Genomic DNA, 15,536 nt, shown 5'->3' on the forward strand with positions numbered 1-15,536 from the left:
ATGCCACCGGGCCGGCCCCCAGTCTCTATTTCTTTAAGGCTCTCATTACCAGGTTCTTCAGGTTTTGTCATCTGACATGATTCCTGGATATCTCACCATCCCCTTTTGCCACCTCAAAACTCGCCTTACATTATCAAAGAATTGTGGCATATAACCACCGTTTCTGGAAACAATACTCAGAAGAGCACATTAGGACTAATAATAAAACAGTAACTACCACTTTGGAAATGCACTATATGCAATACACCGTGCCAAGTGTTTTAGGTACATATGTAACAAACTTTACAACAAGTGCGTGTATCTATTATTTCCATTTTATAAATGAAAACACTGAGGTACGGGGAAACGAGAAAATCACACAAGATCTAATAATTAGTAAGTAAAAGCATTTGAATTTTCGTTCAAGTGTGTCTGGTTCCACAGCTCTTGTTCTGCTCTTGAGCTGAACACTGAGCTTGTGTTCTGCTCTTCTGAACCCTTATGATTTCCAGAGAGAAAGTTCGATTTGGCTAAGATGAGAGAGCCTCTTTACAGATTAGGATTTTTTGCTGGATGATCAGATTCCCATTCTCAGCCCCATTTCCAAAATCTGCAAAGATAAAACATGTTACTAAGGAAATAAATTTTAGAGGAAGTTGGTTGACGTCAGAACTCTAAAAAATTTGATGCTTTCTCAGTAAATGACTGGTACTCTGGCATCTCTAACACTTAGGAGAATTGGCTCCTACAGAAGCCAATAACAGAATTTTTGTTGTCAGAGTTGGATGGATTTTCTCTTCCTCTCGCTGCACCTTCTCCTGTCTTAGAGATGCCCCATTCATAAGCTCAAATTCTGGACCTGAGCAGACCCGGGAATACATCATGGCCTTCTTGCCCTGAGGCAGGTTGGTTACCCTCTTCCCATTTGGGGACATTAGGGCTTTTCTTCCCATGGAAGGCAATATGTCTTTCTTCCTGGCTCCAGGCAGCCACAGACACAACTAGGAAATATCAACTCCCAGCCCCTTCTGCCTCTTGTTAGACCAAGGGCTCTCTCACAGCTGAGGGCTAATGCAGTGGAAACCCACAAGATGGGCTCCTTCAAGCCTTTGCCAGCCTGAGGGCTCAGGGGTCTGTAACCCAAGGCTGCTGTTTCCACACTGTTACATTCCAGCTACATTCTGGTTTCAAGGCCTCAATAACTGAGGCTATTAATGCAGACAGTATGCATAATGCAGGCAAACCTCTAAGTGACCATCTCTAAGAAATCCTCAGAGACTCCCTGCAGGAGACAGAAAGACACTTCCTGAGAATAAAGTATTCATGGAAAGAGGAGAGACCGTCCAGTCCTTTCGCTTCCACTATCAGTAACTGTTTCTCAAAACACTTGGACTATCAAAGTTGGGATAAAAGTCTAAGATCAAGGAAGTTCATGGATTTTCATGTGGTACCTGAGTTCCCCCACGGGTATCAGTTATTCACAGAAGATAACTCTTCACTCAATGACCCAGTTGAAATTTCCAGGGAACCTGTTTTCTGAGATCCTAAGAAATACGTAGACCAAATATTCTCAGAAATAATGCCGGTGGCAGCTATACATTTCTATAGGCCACCAACTCCATGTGGATATGGGAATCTATAAGGAAGCCAGTGCCTCAATAATTTCGCACAAAAATGCCCAAGCTGGGAGGGCCATTCTAACCAGTGGCAGGAGCCACAGCCTGGGCTGAAATCAGATTTCTAGAAGAGCTTAGATTTCCATCTTGAGAAGGACTTACAAATTGTCCAGCACCGGTGGGCATCTCCTCTATGGCTGGCTTAGCACTTGGACCTCTCTTCGCTTCTCTACAACTTTCTCTTCTGGGCTGTATCATTATTCATTCACTACCATTTAATTTCCTATGCGTGCATTATCTGAGGAGAGAGAAGACACATTTTGTACTTTCACTTGCTCATCCATAGGAATACCATTTGGACAGAAGTGCTCTCTTGCTTTTCTCCTACCAAGATACTAGCAAAGGCCAGCCCATGTCATCTCTGCACGCTAGACCCAGCCCTTCCATCAAGAGCGTGTGGGGGCCTGGCCATGACCCTCTGCTTCAGTCTGTCACAGCTCAGCTCTCCCTACCTCTCCTCCAGAGATGTCTATGCTCCTTCTCTCTGCCAGAACTGCTGCCTCCCACCCTTTCCCATCTCCCTGCTGTCTGCTCTGGCCGTTTTTCTCCTCTGTCTGATCATTGGTCATCCAAGTAGTTTCTACTATTCCTGCTGTTCCTTTAGAGAGAGAGTGATTCCTGGGCATCTGTACGCAAACATCATTATCCTAATTCCCCATTAGATAAATTCTTCTCCTGTACTTTGTTTCTTTAAGCACCTGATGCCCGTGCAGCAATGAGAGCAGAAACCGCTATCTCAAGCCTTGACCCAGAGAACAAATGGGGAAAAGGCTCATTTGACGCAAACCTAAAAGAAATTCTTAGGTGAAATTTCAGATGGCCAATGCTTAGCTTCTAGTAAGATGACTGCAACAGTGGGTGAGAGCAGATATACAATACGTCACCTAGCCTAAGTAGCAAGGTTTTCTATTATATTTTACCCTTTAAATTTGACCTTTATGCAATCTTCTTTTTTTGTTGAAAATTACTCAGCATTTAACCTAGCCAGGGAGCAAGAGTAACCTGCCCCATAGCCACAATATATGTAAGAAATGGGCCTGCTGAGAGTCTGTCTGGGGAACAAGGGGCACCACATGGAATTCCTGAGCAACATTTTTACCCTATATTGACCCTAGCATCCCTTACAACACCTGGATTTATCCAAGGAATTTACCTATCCAGAATCCCATCTGTACATCACAGCCATGTTTTCCACAGCCCCTGGCCCCTATAATCCTTGGGTCTTCTGAAATCCTTTGTCAAATATTCTAATGTGCTCCTCTCTACAGCCCATTTTTATATCTTCTGCTTATTAGCATGCCCCTTTTGCACTCTTGGTACTAATGAAGGATACGAAGTACTAAGATTCAGCTTCAAGATGACCTTGATAAGTTTGTGAAATGCTTCTTCCTTAGGTAAAACTGTGTTTTCCTTAGTAATTCACATGAAAACTCCAGTATTCCAGGAAACCAGAGTAAAGCAATCTGTGACTTTCCCTTGGCCACTCAAGACACGGTATCATCTCTACTAGCAGCATGGAGTCTGCTGAGCCCAGTTCAGTGTCCTCTTAATCCTCAAGCCCTTACCTGTTTTGCGATGAGAGCCACCTTCTTTTCTCCTTCCTATACACCCCTCCTAGGAACTGACATGGGCATGGTGACAGTGGTGTCAGCCAACCGAAGCAAGTCTTCTGGCTCTGTTTAACCCTCCGAGCTGAGAGTGGCTGAAGATGTGTTGGAGGGAGAAGGAATTTGCACCTATGCTCTTTGCTCGATGTCATCCTTCTCCACATGGGTCTCATTTTGGGGGGCTGAAGATGTGTAGCCCAGACGAGTAGACAAGGAGGAGGGAATTGCCCCTCAGGACACCAAGAACCTCTCTTCCTGTGCATTAAATCCTGCCTCTAACTTATCTTCATACTCTTTACCATTTGGACCTGCATATAACATGTACATTTGTAGGCAAGTGCTCCCTTTAATATTTGGGTAGAGGAAAGGTATAGGTATTACATGAGATAAAAAGAAGAATCATCTCCACAATTATGGTGTTTTTGATCAGACTACCTCCAGCAGATACAGCATGGCAGTCATCTTGTAGGGAGGTTAGCTGAGAAGAAATAAATGGAAAATGAATTTTTATGTTTCAGTACACACACATACAGACAGATACACACGTACACACAAGGATATCGAATATTTACCAATTATTAGGCACCGTGCTAGAGACTAGCACCTGCAGACTTCGGCTTTGGTGAAAGCCTGGTATGGCAGGGAAGAGAGAGGTTTCCTTCTTTCGTTCTAACGTTCTTCCTTCCCAGACATAGTGTTAACAGATTCACCCAAATCACAGCACCTTGTTGGTCAGACCACTGCTCCCAACTGGAGTGGAAATGGTAGGGCTTCTTCATGAGCATGGCAGATGCCCCCGGAACTCTTATGCCTGCTCCGTTCTGTCCCTCTCTTAACACTTTCAACTCCCATCCAGCAGTTATGTTGCCTCTGACAGTTAACTGCTTAGATTTTTCTGCTTCCAGTAAGTGCCCCTGGCTCCCATACCTTCACATCCCCCACCCAAGTCACTGTGACTTTCTTTTGCTTCTCTTCTTGTTCCAGCACATTCCCTCTAAGAGTCACTCCTCAGGTAAAGCATTTTAGTTCCCTCTGAGAAAATAGCCTCATGATCTTGATATGATCCAAAACCAGAATAAAACGAATCTTATCTATAACCTCTTCCCCTTGATACATAATTGTGGGTTTCATTATGCTGGCCCTAACCGGAAAGAATTAATTGATATCCATGTTTACTTCAATACAGTCTTAAAAGTTAGAAATTCTAGTCTCAATCAGGCAATAATTTTCTGGGCTGCATTTGAGGCAATCCTTAGGGTTACAGGATTTCTTGTTCCGCTCTCCACTTTCCAGATCATCACCGATGAATAAAGAAAATAAACCAACACAAAAGGCAGCAGCCATCACTCAGGCAAACAGTAAATGCATGGCACGGTTACCTCAGGAAAACTGCGGCGACCCTGAGCCTCCACAGAACAGTCATTTGGTCATTTGTAAGTTCTCTTTCCTCAGGCGTTCTTGATCTCCTGTGGAAGGAAAATGACCACCTCAGCCTTTGTCCACTAAGTGACCCGGCTTTTCTATACTCCCTTCCTCCTCATAGGAAGCTTAGCTCAATCTGCCCCCATCTCTGTCCAAGAGAGAGTGCCCAAAACTCACTTCCAGAACAGCAGGCAGTTTCTCTGATATCCTGAACTTCCAGATGCTTCTCCGTTCAAAAGCGTTTCATTGCAACTGACTTTTCAAGGCAGGTGCACCAATCCTGTACCTGGTCTCTTCATGGTACTCAGATATTTGGCTGACCCCAGCCCCCTTCTAACTCTCTAAGACATCATGGGTGTCCAACTTCCAAGCTTCCTTTACTCCAGATGACTGTTGGGACTGGACTATTGCCCAGGGTTCTGGAGCTTTCTTGACCTCGTCAGTTACTCCCAGGATTCTGCAGTCCTAGATTAAATTTACATAAACCAACTCCCTCTCAAAGATAATTTCTTTTTCTCAAAGGAAGTGTTCTCACTGACCCAGTTTTAATCACATACATAACTAAATCTGTACTTGAACGCACGTAAATATTTGGTTTAGGGAAAAGTTATCTTCCTGGTCAGAAATACTCTAAACAGTTGTGCTGTCCTGCATGTCTCTTCAGGGAACAACGCTTCAATAACTAAGACAGCTTGCTCAGTCACCAAATTGACATGTGACATAAGTTTTTATCACTTATATAATTATAGTAATACAAGAACTTATTTAAAATTACACAAACATTACTATAGAAAATCAAAAGGTTGTATTATTAAAGTAACATCTTCACAATTTCCATTATACATATATTTTTATCTCTCCTTGTCTTTATCTTCAAAAAGAGATATTTACATAGTTTGTAAGTAGCATGTGTGAAATTTTAGGGCCTTCATTTCTTCACTATATCACATTTTAATATGTCATGACAATCTTCTAAATTTCAACTGATTTGAATGAAAAATATTTTTTAATATAAGAAACATTATGACATTTATGTTACGTTATTTTCCCCCTCACTATATTCTTTAGCTCCATTCTTAGAAGTCAGATCATGCAATGAGAGGTTGAACATTTTAATAACCCGTACAATATCTTACCCATCCTTCCAAAGATATGGTATTTTTTTTTCCTACAACCAACAGAACATTGGTATGAGAATTCCTTTTGTGCAGTGTGAGAAGGAACGTTAATGAGGGTTCCCAAGGTAAGACTGATAAAATCATCTCTCAAATTCCCAGTCTAAGGTTCAAAATTTCTCTAAAGCAAGGCAGGTGGCTGTTTAAGCAAACTCTTTCTCTTGAACTTTCTACATATCAATTCCTCTTGTTCCTTTATTTTACAAGATCATAATTCTAAGACTAATACCTAAGTGACAGTTTGGAAATACAATCCTCTTCTCTCTCTATAGCCTACCTTGGATCTAAAGAAAAAAGCAAAATTTGAAAAACAATTTTTCAAAAATAAAAACTATCTCCTCTTATGGAAACCACTGAACAACTTTATGACTTTATTTCATTAAATATTTGAAAATAATTGAACACACTTCTAAAACTAAATATGTAACTTTTTTCAGTATATTTCAGTGATACAAATGTGTGTATATATATTCACACACACAACCCATGTTGACAGTATGCAAAGATCCAAACAATGCAGACAATGTCTGAAATAATGTTACGGCCAGCCAAGCTTCCTAATGTCTTGCAGGGAGGGACTGTCTGATCTCTAGAGTGGAGAGAATCCATCAACTTAAGTTTGACTCAATAGCAAAACTACTATATCACAAGACAAGGTTAATTTTAGTACAGCCACTTCTTTCTCACATTTCTCTCTTACCCCAACCTCTCCTCAATTTCTTCACCTCCTAAGTCTATCAGACACTCGTGTTTGCATTTTAGGGACTACAGTCTTGAGGAAAACACTGAACCAAGCTTTCGGAAGTGCTGCTTCACCTCAACTGTATGAGTCATGCAAGCATCGGCAGAGCACTGCTTTGGTTCCCCAGAAACTAACAGAAACAGAAGATTCAGAACGAGAAATAGGAAGAAAAATAGAGGAGAAGAGAAACGTTCTCCTTTCCCAATTAAAAATTGGCTGATGTGTAGTGGCACCAGGAAAACTCCTGGAGTAAGTTACGGCGTTCTTTACTTACATGATTACTGTTAACGTACTTATTGTGTTGTAGCTAAGATTCCTGCAAAGGACACCATTTGTTCAGTAAAGCTGTAAAAAGTACTCCAGATGTACTCTAGACAGACGTGTCAGCGTTGATGCTGAGTGGAAGATGAGGACTAGAAATATGGGGTAAGTCCCTTGAGCTAATCTTTGAAAACTGATTTTCAAAGAGGAGAGATTGGTTGAAATTCTGTTGGCTATATTCAGATCTCTGCTTATGAATATTGGTCTTGTGATTTGAACTTGGCTTCCTCCGGTCTATTTGTGGGTGGTATGGTCAATAATAATAAGAGGTTGTTTTAAAGTTCATTTCTCAATTTTGAAATTCCTTATCACTTAGAATGGACACAGTTTTGAGGAAAAGTGCAGCAAGTCAAAGACAGCAAATCTTATTATTTTATTGCATTTTCCAGTAAGCGGACTCACTACTTGTTACTTATTACTCACTAGTGGAATAAGATCCATACATGTGAAAATGAAGAAAGAAGGGAAATAATTAAAAGAACGAAGGAAAGAAAAGGAGAAAAAAGGGAAAGAAAATGAGATTTTTTTCCTTTAGATTATTTTCAGCATACATTAAGGTAATGTGCCCAGGCTTTTAAATTTCATAGACCTGCAAAAACATTTTGTTCCCTCTTCCTATTGCTCACTTCTCTGCATAAAGGCATTGTAAAACACACATTATTGTCAGTATCTTCTTCATTTTTTTCAAACCACCAATAATTCTTTGTGATTATGTTCATCTTATATGCAATTTCTCTGGATATCCACCAGTGTGTTTACAGGCTACATAATTCCTCATTTTCTCACCTCATTCATATCTATTTTCTACTATTTCTGTTATTACCAATCTCTTCCTTGTACTAAAGAAGAAATAGCTAAACAATTTCTCAGACTTTTTTTTCTCCTTCAAGAAAGAAGTACCTACAAACTTATTCTTATTGGGCAATTTAGTGATCATAATTTTCCCTTCAGTTGAAATTTACATTTAAATTTTAAAAAAGAAAAGTAGGCTGACTGCTTGGAAAAATGATTTAAATTCAGCAATCAGGGCTACCAATTGACAGATCAGAATCGTACCTGCATCATTACTATAGAAATCAGATTGAGTGTGTTGTGGTCACCCCACAGAGGCAGGATGTATCCCAGAATCGGTTTGGATGCTGAGATTGATGATGTCACATATGCACTAAGAGGATAAGAAAATATTTCCTCCAAACATATCCAAATATGGTTTGAGAAAGAAGGGAGGGGTGACTGGCTTAAGGTGTTCTGGTGATTGGGGGGCACGGCTGGTGTAAAGCTTCTGCAGTGGGACTTGGGTGTTTTGAACTTCTCACTGGTGACCAAGGAAGGAACACTCAGTCTTTCTTATCAGATTGCCCAGATAGAAGAGGAAAGGGCAATGGTGAGGCTTGAAGGCTATCAGCAGTCAAACATCAAAACTGGAATCAGAATCTTTATCACAAGTGATGAAAGATATTAAGAAGACTTCTGAAATGGAAGAAGCTATAGAAATGTATAAACAAATAAAATAAATTAGCTTTGAGTTCAGCCGTCACATGTGCTTGATTACATCTTGCCTTTTAAATGTTTCATAATTGTCTTTTTTCTACATCGAAGAGATGGATGCACGGTGATTAAAGTGCTCTGCCTCCCCTACTCTAAGCATCAGGGCTCGTTCATTCATCTGACTGGTTGGATAGTCATCCTTTACTCACTTATCGCTCTATGATCAATGAGAATGAAATATTCAGAGGAAAAATATTCAGCTGAAATATAAGCAATACTAAAATATGGATTATGTCTGCTTAAAAAGGGTTCTCCCTATACTGGATAATAATTTTGCAATGATAAAAGACCATATTAATCAATGAGTTAACCAAAATTAGTAAATTAAAAGTGCTGGGAGAATTAGTTAGAATTTGAAAGGGAAAAATCTTCTCAGATTCTTACCTCATGCTAACACTGACAGTGATTCCAGATTTAATGTGAATACAATAAATTTTGTAAAGCTGAGAATATTCAGCAAATTATCACAGAAAATATGACTCTCCAGGTTAGAAATCAGCACACTGGAAGATTATCAAACTTGATGACATGAAAACACCACTCGTGCTGTGAGTCATACGGTAACAACAATAACAAGAGTAGTAACTCCTGTGTCAGGACGTAGTCATAATTGAAAGAATATAACACATTGAAAAAATGTGCACAATTAACATTTTATGTACATAGAGCTTACAATTTATAATAAGAAGACTTCAATAGCTAATTAGACAAAGAAAATTTATAAACAGATAATTTTAAATGAAGAAAGCAAAAACAGTAGTGTTAGCACCCAAGGCAGGTCGTCTGCTCACTGCAAGACATGTCAATAGTTAGGAGGCAAGGTGGTGGAGAGAAATGGTTTTTATTACAGCTTGTTAGCAAGTGGGAAGATGACCAACTAATGTCTGAAAGAACCATCTTATAGAACAAAGACTATAAGCCAGTTATATACTGGGGCTGGTCTCCAGGAGGGGGAGGTGTCTCATCTCTGTGTGGGGCCTCCATCTGATCTCTGAGTGGGAACAGATGTCAGATCCCAGTTCCTGATAATCCATTCTTCTGCTGGATATGCATCAAAGACAGGAGCAATGCCCTATACCCTGATCTTTCAGTGGTCATTGAAGACGGCTATCAGCATAGGCTCTCTGCCCGGGGGTCATCACATTCCTAAGAAACTCAGAAGAACAAAGTTATCATCTTAAAGCAGCTAGGAGGGGCCACAAAAATCTACAGAGCCTGTCTGGGCCAGTTAGTCAGACATCATTGAAAGTCACAATATGGTTTCTTTTCTACAATATAACTTCCCTTTTGTCAACATTGTGTGGAGCCGGTATTAACAGGAGACAGGATGATCTTAATACAGAAAAAAAAAATGAAAAAAGAGAAAGAGAAAGAGAGAGAAAGAAAGCACTGGGTGGCAGTTTTTAACTGCAGTAATTGAAGAATAATTCTATAACACTCAGTCCAGACCAGTGTAAGGTGAGGTGGGCACACTACTCACGTGTTGCTATTAGAATCCTGAACAGGGACATTTGAATAAGCAACCTATCAAACTATATCCAGATCCTCAAAATATATGTTCATTTAGTCTCAGTAATTCAACTTCTGGTAACATCTTACGGTTGAATAAAACACAAATCTAGAATAAAATAACATCATGGACAAATATACAACTTATTTATAATAATATTTTTATTATTGAAGACTTGTGTAAAATCCAGTACTGGGTAATAGACAAACAGTTTTAAAAAATTCTTCCACGTATCCATCTTAGGGAATGGAATGCATGTATTGAAATCACCCTTATAAAATTATGTCATAACATGGAAATTCGTGTGATACGTTTTTTTAAATGAAGCCAAGTACATATTTGAACATTAAAGATGATCATTAGAATGTAAGCTTCACAAAGGATGGAAGCTTTGTTGTTGTTATTGTCACTGTAGCTTTCTGCTACACACCTATCACATAAAACAGAGCCAGGCAACCAAGCTGGCATTCAATCAATATTTACTTACTTACTTAGAACGATGTTCTGTATTGCTTTACAACATAGAAATAGACCAAAATATTAACTATAACCTTGAATATGTGATGAGATTGATGGCATTGCCTTCTTTCTCTATGACTGCATTTCGAAAACTTTTTCAATCAATTTGTGAAAATAAAATCACTTTAAAAGATACTGATATTTTGGGGGCCGGCTCCATGGCCAGTGGTCAAGTTCGCGCGCTCTGCTGCAGTGACCCAGGGTTCGGATCCTGGGCGCGGACATGGCACCACTGGTCAGGCCATGTTGAGGCGGCGTCCCACATCCCAAAACTAGAAGGACCTGCAACTAAGATATACAATTGTGTGCAGGGGGGGTTTGGGGAGATAAAGGAGAAAAGAAAAGAAAAAAAAAAAAGAATGGCAACAGTTGTTAGCCCAGGTGCCAATCCTTAAAAAAAAAAAAAAGAATATAAAAGGAAGATTGGCAACAGTTGTTAGCCCAGGTGCCAATCCTTAAAAAAAAAAAAATACTGATGTTTTATTATGATTAATATTTTATTATAAAATCAATATAATCATATTTTGTTATAAAAATAAAATAACTAAAAACCTTACTACATAATCTCAATTCTTGTCACTTCAATGCATTGTTTTTAAATCTCATTCACGGGCGTATACCATCTAGTATTAAACATAGGTCCTGCCATTTTACCTTTTAGAATAATTAGTACTCTTTAGATATCACATGTCCTTGTGTTCACCTTGTATTCATAGCCATCAATCCTAATAGATGTTGAATGTTTCTTTGAATGAATTGTTATCGTTTATCCTTCATTGTTGTTGTGATGGTTAAGTTTCTGTGTCAGTTTGACTGAGCCACAGGGTACTCAGATATTTGGTCACATATAATTCTGGGTGTTCCTGAGGGCGTGTTTTTGTCTGAAATTAACGTTTAAGTTGGTAAACTGTGTAAAGCAGGTCATCCTCTCTAGCGTGAGTGGGCCCTATCCAACCAGTTGACAGCCTGAACAGAACAAAAAGGCTGACCTTCCCCAGAATAAGAGAGAATTTCTCCAACCTGACTGGTTTTGAACTAGGACATTGTTTTTTTCCTGCCTTCAGACTTGAACCGAAACATTCTCTCTTCCTGGGTCTCGAGCCTGCTGGCCTTTGGACAAGAACTACACCATCAGCAGCTTTCCAGCTTCTCAGGCTTGGATCACATACACACATTCCAGGATCTTATAGTCAGCAAAAACATCATTCATGGTAATTGAGAACTTAAGATATTCTCAGACTAAGAGATGCTGTCAACGTCATGCCTGCCCTCAAAGAAAGGCTAAAAGAGTTCTGCAAACAGAGGAAACAATAAAAGTAATCTTGGGATGTCAGGAAAGACAAAATAACTTGGTGAGAATACTATGGATAAATAGAATAGGCAAGCCTCTTCCTCTTGAGTTTTCTAAATTGTGTTTGATGGTTGAAGTAAAAACTATAATGCTGTCTGATGTGATTTTAAATATAGAGAGAGTAAAATTTAAGAAAATTATATTGTAAATGGAAAGAGCAGAGGAACATAAAGGGAAGTAAGATTTCTAGTCTTCGCTCAAATTGGTTGTGATAACCGAGTAGACTGTGATGAGTTATGTCTATGTAATAAACTATGTACAGAAACCAATAAAAATGCTGTATACATAGACACGATGAAAAACACCAGAGATAAATCAAATGCAATTCTAAAATTGTTCAAGAAACCTACAGGAAAGCAGGAGAAAAAAAACTGGAAAGTGTACAACAGAAAGAAGAAATGGAACAAAAAGTAAAATGACAGACTTATGCCCTAATGTCGCAATAGTATAAATTTTCTGAATATACCAAAAATAGAGATTGGCAGAGTGGATTGAAAAACACAACCCAACTACATGCTGGCTATAAGAACCTCATTTCAAATATAACAATATAAGTGGGTTGAAAGTAAAAAGACAGAAAATGTATACCATGCAAATATTAATCCAAAGAAAGTAAAAGTATGTCTATTGATGTAAAATAAAGATGATTTAAAAACAAAGAACATTAGCAAAGACATGGATGGACATTATATAATGGTTGAAAAGGGACAATCTACCAATAAACATAGAATCCTAAATGTGTACATATCAAATAATACTGTGTCAAACTCTGAAACAGAACTGAAAGAGCTGAAGAGAAATATAGACAAATCCACAGCTATAGTTGGAGAACTCAATACACTTCTCTTAAAAACTGATAGAACAACTAGAGATTAAACCTACAAGGATACAGAATAACTGAACAACACTGTCAGTCAACAGATTTAATTGACATTTAAGGAACACTCTACAGAAGAACAGCATTCGCATTCATTTCAAGTGCCCGAGATATACATACCAAGATGCACCACATGATGGGACATAAAATAAACCTCAGCAAATTTCAAAGAATTGAAAGTATATAGAGCATGTTCTTTGACCACAATGAAGTCAAAATAGAAATCAATCATTGAAACACTTGGAAACTAAAAAACACACTTCTAAATAATCCAAGTGTCAAAGAGGAAGTCTCAGGGAAATAAAAATTTCATTGAACCAAATGAAAATGAATATAAAACACATAAACATTTGTGGGACAAAGCTATAGCAGCGTGGAGAGTGAAATTTACATGTAACTTCACATGTCACAAAGGAGGAAAGAATTCAAATCAGCAATAAAGAAAAATCAATGAAATAAAGAGCTGGTACTTTGAAAAGATCAATAAAATGAACAAATATTTGTCAAGAATGACAAATAGAAAAGAGAAAAGATTCAAATTACCAACATCAGAAGATAAATAGTGGATATCACTACAGATTCTGAAAATACTAAAAAGGATAATAAGGACATGCTACCAAACCTGTACATGCATACATTTGACAACCTAGATCAAATGAGCTACTTCCCCCAAAACACAGACTATCACAACTCACCCAGTATAAAACATAATCTGAAGAGTCCTATAGCCATTAAGAAAGTTAATTTATAATTATAAAAAAAAATTGCCCCCAAATAAATTTCCAATCCCGAAGTTTTCACGGGAGAATTCTACCAAACACTTAAGAAATTACGTAAATTCTACAAGGTCTCTTTCAGAAAACAAAATAGGAAGGCATATTTCTTGACCAATTTCATGAAGCTAGTATTCCTCTAAGACCAAAACAAGATGATGACAGTACAAAAGGAAAAGACTATAGACCAACAATTCTCGTTAGGGTTGATGCAAGTGCCCTTAACAAAATATTAGCAAATAATATTCTACAATATATAAAAAGACTTATGTGTCCTGACGCAGAAAAAATAAACAAAGTAAAAACCATTTGATGATATTCAATCACATTTCATGACAGAGACTCTCAGAAAAATAGGAATAGAGGAGACTGTCCCCAATTCGATAAACAGTATCTACAAAAAACCTATCACTGACATTACACTTAATGATGAAACAATAAATAGTTTCCCCTAAGACCAGGAACAAGGCAGGGGTGTCCAGTCTCACATTTTTATTCAAAATAGTAATAGAAGTTCCAGCCAGTGCAGTAAGTCAAAAAAAGGAAATAAAAGGCACACAATACAAATCAATTGTGATTCAATATACTAGCAATAAAAAGACACAAGTTAAAGGTTCAACATATTTTTCAATCACTAAAAAATACTAAAGTTGTAAATCTACAAAATATGTACAACATCTATGCTTGAAACTACAAAACATTGATGAAAGAAATCAAAGAAGAGCTAAAAAATGAAATATACCAGGATCAGGAATTGGAAGGTTCAAGTAGTCTTAGACATAGATACTAGCCGAGTAATGTCAGTGGAACTTCATTCTCCAGCCTTTATGGTCCTAAGTTACCCTGGTGCTACAGGAGCCTGAAGAGTTACATCCACCTCTGAACACCATACTCTAAGAGGGGTAAAGGCAAAGGTGATGCCATGACTTGAAAGCGTATCCTAGAAGGAGAGTTTAAAGGAAACCGAGATGTTGACTCCAGAGATAACCAGTGATACGTATTCCACAACGCGAATCGCAGGAGGGAATGACGTGATTCTGGTTGACGCTTCAGGGAGGTAACTTCTGTTTTATCACGGACAAAGTGACTCTATGACTCCATATTTATGTCCTATTTGGCTTTATTTAATTTAGAATTTATATATATATATATATATATATATATATATATATATATATATATATATATATTTGCTTGGTAGGCATCCCATGTATAAAGTAGAGGAACATGGGCACGGATGTTAGCTCAGGGCCAATCTTCCTCAGCAAAAAGAGGAGGATTGGCAGCAGTTAGCTCAGGGCTAATCTACCTCAAAATAAAAATAAATAAAATATCTCAGTTTTAGCACTAAAATATTATGGACAACTTGGATCTGAGGAAAATGATGTGTATATGCCACATTTTGACAAATATAAATGTGTGTGTGTATATGTGCATGGGTGTTTGTGTGCGTGTGTGTAGTACAACAGAAAGGAGATACCATTGATCATTTTAATTGAGGCTCAGTTTAGTTTAGACGACTTTAAGTGTTGAAACCAAGAATCTCAATTACTGGACTATAAGCTTCTTTGGAGACTTTATTTACTTATTTTTTTGATTCCACGGTACTTAGCACAGTCCCTGGTATGGTGTATATATATATATGTATATATATATAATATTTATAAATAAACTAATAAATGAAACACAATACTGCTCATACTGAAAATTTGTCTACTTAACTTTATACGTTCATTTTGGTTTAGTTACACATAATTTCTTATTGTTGAAAAATATTTCAAAAACTTCTCCCCTTTTCTGGATAAGCCTCATTGTCTTGGTTTTCTCTCAAGAAAAAATAATGAGTTAATTGTGCCAATACTTATTAAATAGCCATACTTTATCCTTAATTTAGATTATTCTTTGGATCGACCAATATTATTCAATACTATTCCATTTAACATGCTATAAAATAAGGCATAGGAAATCCAAGACTATTAAGCAGAGGCTTCATTTGCCTTTTTCACAATCTTACAATACAGTTTAATATGTATGTT

At 37.9% G+C, this 15,536-nt stretch overlaps 2 long non-coding RNA genes across 4 annotated transcripts; one reads left to right on the top strand and one right to left on the bottom strand.

Annotated features, from left to right (window-relative positions):
- Positions 1-258: 258 nt before the first annotated feature.
- LOC139078537 (uncharacterized) lies at positions 259-5,836 on the bottom strand. Of its 3 annotated transcripts, none has more exons than XR_011531539.1 (5): positions 4,862-5,836; positions 4,642-4,728; positions 3,221-3,740; positions 1,758-1,893; positions 259-589 (listed from the first exon to the last, which is right to left on the bottom strand). It is a non-coding gene; the product is annotated as an uncharacterized lncRNA (long non-coding RNA). The 3 variants fall into 3 exon arrangements; XR_011531541.1 differs by having other exon boundaries at positions 3,698-3,740; positions 4,862-5,085; XR_011531540.1 differs by having other exon boundaries at positions 3,835-4,728; positions 4,862-5,085.
- On the top strand, positions 5,099-8,443 carry LOC139078538 (uncharacterized). Its single transcript, XR_011531542.1, has 3 exons — positions 5,099-5,927; positions 6,622-6,850; positions 8,277-8,443. It is a non-coding gene; the product is annotated as an uncharacterized lncRNA (long non-coding RNA).
- The last annotated feature ends 7,093 nt before the right edge of the window (positions 8,444-15,536 follow it).

Source organism: Equus przewalskii, chromosome 22 (assembly GCF_037783145.1).
Source record: "Equus przewalskii isolate Varuska chromosome 22, EquPr2, whole genome shotgun sequence".
Lineage (NCBI taxonomy): Eukaryota > Metazoa > Chordata > Mammalia > Perissodactyla > Equidae > Equus > Equus przewalskii.